General features: G+C 42.1%; 1 pseudogene; it reads left to right on the top strand.

Moving 5' to 3' along the window:
• The first annotated feature begins 7,721 nt into the window (after window positions 1-7,721).
• On the top strand, window positions 7,722-7,902 carry LOC124120785 (annotated as a pseudogene).

The raw sequence follows: 7,902 nt of genomic DNA, 5'->3' as shown, positions 1-7,902 counted from the left end.
ATTATTATCAGAAATGAATTCCTCAAGTATTTTCCCTTTATTGTTTGTGGTAACACTTCCCCACAGGGGGTTGTGTCCATTCAGATCCCCCACAATGATACATGGCTTGGGGAGCTGATCATATAGATTTTGAAGATCAGATTGTCGAAGCAAAGTAGATGGAGGAATATACAAGGAACACAGAGTAAAGACAATGTTCAAAGTTAAACGAACAGCAACAGCTTGAAGATTTGAATTGAGAGCAACAGGGCTGTGAATCACGCCCTGTCTAACCAAGATAGACGACCCTCCAGTTGCTTTGTCACCTGGGGGGGAATATGAATGATGACAGTTATACTGCCTAATATCAAATTTATCTGTACTTTTAAGGTATGTCTCCTGTAGACATAAAGCAGACGGTTTGAGATCCTGTATCAATAATTGAAGGTCATTAAAATTATTCCTAAGTCCTCTACAATTCCATTGGAGTATAGTAGGTGAATGACTCATGGTGGTTCAATAGGCGACCTCTCACGTGAACGTGAGGGTTGAGAACTCCCATCAGTATGCAGTGAGGATGGAGTTACTTCCATATCCAGAGCACTGTAAGAGTTGTGGATAGGCACCTCTGAAAGGTCGAGATTCCTGGATGATTTATTTCTTTGTGACTTTTTCTTTTCATTTTTTTTCCGATGGACAGATTCAGTAGCAGGTCGTTCAAGTACTAAGTCAGGAGGAGTCTGACTCTCTGCCTGAGATGTTGTAGGTGGTGCTAATGTAGGAGCATTAGATTTGTCAAGCTCGATATCAGTTGTAGTTGCCACGGGTCGATCAGATTTGACCCAAGTCAATTCCGTCTGACACGAGACAGAAGAAGATTGAACTGGCTTATTGATAGCAGCAGAGTAGTTAAGGGTTGATTGATGTGGTGACTGAGATTGAAAGAGTTGTCTAGCCTCTCCAAAGGTGACGTTTTTTTCACATTTTATTTTCAGTATTTTTGATTCATTTTGCCATACAGGGCAGAGTTTAGAGGATGCCATATGTTTTCCATCACAGTTTACACATTTGAGTGTTTGCTGGCAATCAGTACTGTCATGGTTGTCACCACAACGTTGGCAAACAACGGAGCGAGTACATGATTTAGAGCCATGGCCAAAATGTTGACACCTAAAGCACCGGAGTGGATTGGGGACATACACCTCCACTCCGATGTTGACGTAACCAGCTTTGATTGACTGAGGTAATGAAGATCTACAAAATGTGAATAGGTAGGTGTTAGTCTTTTCAATAGTTGAATCGTCCTTCTTTCTTGTGAAACGTTTCACAGAAGACACACCTTGGTTTACCAATTCATCTGCTATTTCTTGTTCTGACATGTCGGACAAGGAACGAGTCCTGTCACGAACAATGCCTCTGCAAGAGTTGAGTGTACGGTGTTCAGTAACAACAACCTCAACATTGGCAAATGTACTTACTGATAATAGATTGAGGGATTGTTGTTTTCTGACACATTCAACAAGAAGGGAGCCAGAACGAAGTCGGGTCACATTTTTAACATCACCACAATAGCCATGGATTGCCTTAGAAATGGCAAAGGGATTTAGTTTGATAGGTTGATGATCTTTAGCTTCGATCACGAGGAATCGAGCCCAGGAATCAAAATTTGCAACAGCCTCATCAGATGAGCCTGATTCTAAATGTCGACGCTTTGAACCAGAATGATTGTGAGCCATGGTGAAATAAAAGTGTTTCAGCATACCTGTTCCCCACCCACCATGGAGTGTCAACAAGGACAGTGTTGTAGCGCATCGGATTTCCAGCATGCAAACACCAGGGATACAGGGATGTTATACTCCAGCAAATATGACTTGAATAGCTATATTTATCTACCAGATGTAGTGCCAGGCAGGTTCAGTCCATGACAAGAAACTGGAGACATACAGAATACAGAGGTCAACATCACCAGATTGGCCCATGAGCCACCGCCTTCTGGCGTAAGACTCTAGGCAATTTATTCCATCAAAAATTGGTAATTCATACAAAGTATGCATGGCCAAGTCCAAAATATACATTATAATACAACACAGGAGTGCATATACAATATTACGCACAGGGCCTGGCATGACCAGCCGATTGATAAGACCGGGCCCATCTTACCACCCGTCTAGGCGAAGTAAGGGTCGAAGTAGTGTGTTGGGCAAAGGAACACAGTTCCAGGAACCAGTGCCCTCAACTACCAGACTCCCGTCCTCCGCCGACACAGGGACGCAACCCACGGCAAACGGGCTGCCCACTTTGGTCGCCTCTTACGACCAGCAATGGGGTGCTGTGGAAATATTCTACCCCGGTTCCACACGGGGGAAGAGCTATTAGCGCTACCCAGCACTCACCACGAGGAGGTTGCTCTTCACGAGTGCCTCTAAACCTTAGAAATATACCTATTCACACATGCATCCCGTCCTTTAACCACACAAACCCGAACAAGTTTGTAAAAGTAGCATTTTTTAACTTCCAGCTACATACAGTCCCCCCCCCCGTAACCAAGTCCGCACGCCGGAAATGACGTCTAGACAATCACTCCGTCAACAGTCTGCTTCGTCACAACAAGGCGTTTTCAATGTGGCATCCCCCTTAAATAGATGTGTAAAGAACTAAACACACGCCTGATGCGTCATTACACTTTGTGCAAGTGAGTTCATTTTCCAATATTCATTACGGTTCAGTCGGGTTTTTTGTCTTCAATGCAATTTTTCATTTGAATTCATTCACTTTTCGCTTTGCTGGACACCTTAAGTATCAGTCGGGTGTCGCACTCGTTTGGTGTCAGCATTTTTACTGAATTGTGCATGTAATATTGCTGGCCAAGGATTTTAAGCGCTTCATGTAAATAAACAGCACCTTAATGGTATGTTGTGTTAGCAGATGTATTTTGGCGGCACAAGCCGTCAACCGGCATCGCTTCTCGGCCTTTTGGCTAAGATCAAAGTGCAGACGTCGAGGATACCATACCAGCAGCAGAGAGACATTTCCATGATTCTAGTGGTGACTATAGTAGGGATTTTTGTGACTTTGCCTTTTTTCTGATTGTGTTTTCTCTCTCCAGGTCTACGGTAGGGACTTGTTTCCTCGGAAACAAGTAGACCTTCGGGTCACCCCCCACTTTTTCCTTTTTTATTCCTGGATCATGGCATGGGCCAATGCCGTCAAGCTGCGTCCGCTGTCCCTTACGCAGCTTAATGACTACCGTCAAGGCAGAGACATCGGTAAGAAACTTCGAACGTGACAAACTGTTCAACATAATTAATCTGGTTCGGATTTGGAGGCTTTCTGGAAAGCAGAAAGAAATGGATGCTGGTTTCTAACCTTTAATCATCAAAATAAAGCTGACATTTTGCTACACACACATAACCGTATGAGAATGGACGTGTTTTTTCTCTATGTATCAGCGATCCAGGTATGGTAAGGTGCTAAATATGACCTACGATTCTTGTGTTCTGCCTGATGGTGCTAAGGTATACAGTGGTGTCCGTCTCATAACCATAGAACTATCAGAGAACAAAAGAAATCTTTTTCTCCATATCGTGAAGATTGGTGATGGTATGGCCATGCTGGTCACTGCTACGGGCCGCCCTCCTATCTGCCTGAGATGTGGTGAATCCGGACATCAAAGGTACATGTGTCCACAGGTACAACCTCGTGATGATGCTGCCAGAGCCAGTCAACAGACAGGTGAGAGTGATGTTGACCGCCCCCAATCTCAGCAGGTGCAGGGGGGCGTGGAGACCAGTGGTCAGGTCAGATCTGAGGAGGGTAGTGTGGTCGGGGATCCATACCGAGGATCTGGCTGTAGATTCAGTGATTGAAGTGGAGGGTGGTGGTGAACGGATGGAGATTCAGGAAGGTGAGGATGCTGAGGCGCCAGTGTTGCAAGACAGGAGTACAGATCATGTTTCAGAGTCAGGGGAGACAACTGCCCTAGATGTTCAGGTGGATGGGGAGATGGATAAAGATGACAGTGTGAGTAGGGGTGAGGTTGTGCTGGACCTATTTTCACAGGAAGGTGATGTCGTTTTGAGTGAATTATCCCTTGCTTCTAGTGCAGATGACGATGATGAGTTTCAGTCAGGAGGAAGACCAGGCTGCGTGCTCGGCCATTACGCCTCCTCGCTCGAGGATCACAAGGTCCACTGGGATGTAAGTAGAGGTGCCTGATCCTCCTTTAAGTTGAGTACTTTTTTTGTGCCATTGATAATGAATTTGGATATGTCCCTCGACTACGAGACAGATGGCGAAGATGGCGAATTTACACAACTTCTCCCATCTTTTGGAGTTTGTTTTTGCATTCTCAGTATTTAACATGTTTGTTGATATCGTTTCACTCCAGCAATAGTTTGAATGTTTAATTTTCTCACTATTAATAGTAATGGGTTATTGAATAGCCCAAGTAAATTAAATACTTTATCTCATAAATTTAATTCTACTGGCATTGACTTTCTCTTTCTCGAAGAGACCCATGTGCTTTCTTTGGCTTTTGCTCGATTATTTGAGGTTAGGTTCCATCGGACAGCTTACTGGTCCTTTGAGTCTAATAATAGCAGGGGTGTTGGTTTGATTATTAGTCACCACTGTGGGTTCGTAATTGATAATTATCATTATGATGTTGGGGGACGATAAATTGTTGTGGATATTTCTATTGGTACGTCCAGAATTAGATTAAGTAATGTTTATGCACCTAATGTGCCCGCAGTAAGGGTTGAATTTTTTAATCATATAGCTCATTATCTAGTTACTAATGGACATATTATCTTAGGTGGGGATCTTAAAAAATTGGATAAGGTGGGGTGGTAACCAGGATTTGGTACAGCAAGGGGTTAGTATTATTAAGCAATGGGTCTCGGACTTTTTTTCATTTTCTCTTTCCAGATTAAGTTGCTGTAACTTGGTCTAACACTTCTGGTGTTGATTCTCGCCTTGACCGGTTTTATTTCTCCTCTCATCTGTTGTCTGCTGTTGACACTTCGACCATCACACCTTGTGCTTTTTCCGATCATGATTATGTGTGATAATGTGGATTTTGAGGGTATAGATTTTGGGCCTTCGTAGTGGAAGTGTAATAGTTCTATTTTCGATCCAGCTTTCAAATTGTTGTTTAACAGGTTTTGTCAAAGTCATATTCCTCCTTTGGAAAAAGTTTTGCTTGCTTGGTGGGAAAGCTTCAAAATTCAAAATCAGGAATTCATTCGTTTGGTTTTAAAAGATAGAAAAATAGATCTCGTGTATCCCTCCGTAAAGATTTAGAAACACAATACCAAAACCTATGCCATGCTGAATCCTCTCATCCTGGACAGTTTGATGATGAGAAATTGGAAGTTAAAAAACAACTTAAAGATTTGGAATCTATGGAATTTAAAGGTTATCTTATCCGGTCTACTAAGGCTAAAGACCTTGAAAATAGTGACAAGCCTTCTAGTTATTTTTTTCGCAAGGAAGCTAAGAGGGGTAAGCAAAAGACTCTTCTGTTTCAGATCCTTCTGGTGTTTCTCTGAAATCCTCTCAGGACATCATCGGTGTTTTTGTTGATTTCTATTCCGATCTTTTGGCTGCTGAACCCATTGATGAGAAAATGTGTAACGATTTCCTTGCTGATTTACCTAAACTTGATTCTGACGTTGGTTGGTTGGTTTGTTGTTTAACGCCGCACTCAGCAATAGTCCAGCTATATGACGGCGGTCTGTAAATAATCGAGTCTGGACCAGACAATCCAGTGATTAATATCATGAGCATCGATCCATGCATCAACCAAGTCAGAGAGCCTGACCACCCGATCCCGTTAGTTGCCTTAAATGGCAACCATGGGTTGCTGAAGACCTATTCTACCCCTTAATCTTCACGGGTCAACTCTAGAAGGTGTTATATCAAAAGATGAAATTTTATCAGCCCTTAAGGCCATGGAGAATGGTAAATCCTCTCCAGTGATAAATCCTCACCAGGTCCGGATGGACTTACTAAGGAGTTTTATGTGTTTTCTTTTTATGTTCTAGGTGACCCGTGAGTGAGTGGGTATGGTTTTACGCCACTTTTAGCAATATTCCAGCAATATCCCGGCGGGGAACGCAAGAAATGGGCTTCACACAAGGTGACCCGTGAAGATTCCAGGGTAGAACCCATGCTTGCCGTAAAAGGCGACACCTCGGGTGGTCAGGCTCGCTGACTTGGTTGATGCATGTCATCGATCCCAATTGCGTGGATCGATGCTCATGACATTATTGGACAATAAGGAATCTCAATAAATTTGAGCACAAACAGCTTACTGGGAACGATATTGTCTTACGTTTTCTAGCTCTCCTGAAGACACGTATTAGAGTCGACTTCTTTCGTCTATCTGCCTCTACTTTTGCTCAATACTGGTTGTCTTCTCCCTATTTCTGCCGTGTCAATGCCTCAAATAAATACATTCATTTTATAATTGGTTGAATAATTCAATAACTGAGATTGTTAGTGGCTATATTCTCGAAAGGGGTTAAAGTAGTGTAAAATTATTGTCCCCCTGAGAGTGAGTGAGACCACGTGTTACAAAGTATATTTATTTCAGCCACGTTTTTAATCGCAGAATATATGTTCTTTTAATTCGGCTAAATTGACAATAATCGCCAACCACTGAAGGGATGGTGTAAATCTTGCTGGGGTCCATGCAGGTAGCAAAAGTACTGTAAGTCCCCGTGGATCCCAGCGTGGTGATCTACCTTCAGTTGTTGGCGATCTATACCCTGTTTTTATATTGTGTTGCAAAATGTTAATATATTTTTACATGCTCTCTTACTAGTTTTATGTCAATCTGTGATATTCTAGTTATTATACTGCCCTCAGTCGGCAGAATTTTATACAGTTTAAAATATATTGTTAATGTCAAATTTTGTTTCGTCACGATATGGCTGAAATATTGCCGACGTGACGTTAAACTTTAACTCACTCACTTACACTTCATCTATAATGTTTACATATCCATTTGTTTGTTTTCAATTATGTTTAGTTGTGATATATGTTCTGATGCTCATGCTGTATGATGTGCTATTTATGCTATTATTCTTTTGTATGCTCTTGCCGTTCAGTTTTGAGAATCGTGTTATGCTATCAATTCGTCTTTTTCCTTAATGTTGGTTGGTTGGTTTGTTGTTTAACACCACACTCAGCAATATTCCATCTATATGACGGCGGACAATCCAGTGATTGATATCATGAGCATCGACCCACGCAGTTGGGATCGATGACATGAATCAACCAAGTCAGCGAGCCTGACCACCCGATCCCGTTTGTCGCCTTTTCCGACAGGCATGGTCACCTTTTACTGCACGCATGGGTTGCTGAAGACCTATTCTGTCCCGGATTCTTCAAGGGTCTTTCCTTAATGTAACGACATTCTTTGTCTGCTTGCCTGTCCATGTTATTCTAGTGTCCCGTTTTCATATTGCCCTTTTGTTAATATTATTAGTTATTTGCTGTTTATAGTTCAGTGTTAATTTGTTCATATATTCTGTCCATTTGCAGTGTTCAAACAGTTACACAGGTCTGTTCTAATTTTCTTTCATTCTTCTTATTGTTGTATTATTTTGCTTCTTGTGTCTTATTTTTTCTAGTTCTCTCCTGTTACAGTCACTAATCATCCACTGTGATAGCGTTTTTAATTGTGGGTAGTGACTTATCTGTCTTTTTGTGTATTTCAGTTTCACATTATGTAATAAACCGGTTTTATGAAAAAGAACAAAGTATCTGTTCTTATCAGCTTAATATCTGATACGTCTCCTAATGGAGGCATCGATATTAAACTGATTTTTAGAATGGGATGAGGTGCCACGGGGCTTGCTCCGCCCTCATCACGGGTTGACCCGCTATTGCAGTACCTCCGGGAATGGCACACCACTC

Source organism: Haliotis rufescens, unplaced genomic scaffold (genome assembly GCF_023055435.1).
Source record: "Haliotis rufescens isolate VD_foot unplaced genomic scaffold, xgHalRufe1.0.p SCAF_98, whole genome shotgun sequence".
Taxonomy (NCBI): domain Eukaryota; kingdom Metazoa; phylum Mollusca; class Gastropoda; order Lepetellida; family Haliotidae; genus Haliotis; species Haliotis rufescens.
This window is presented reverse-complemented; position numbering and strand designations above follow the sequence as displayed.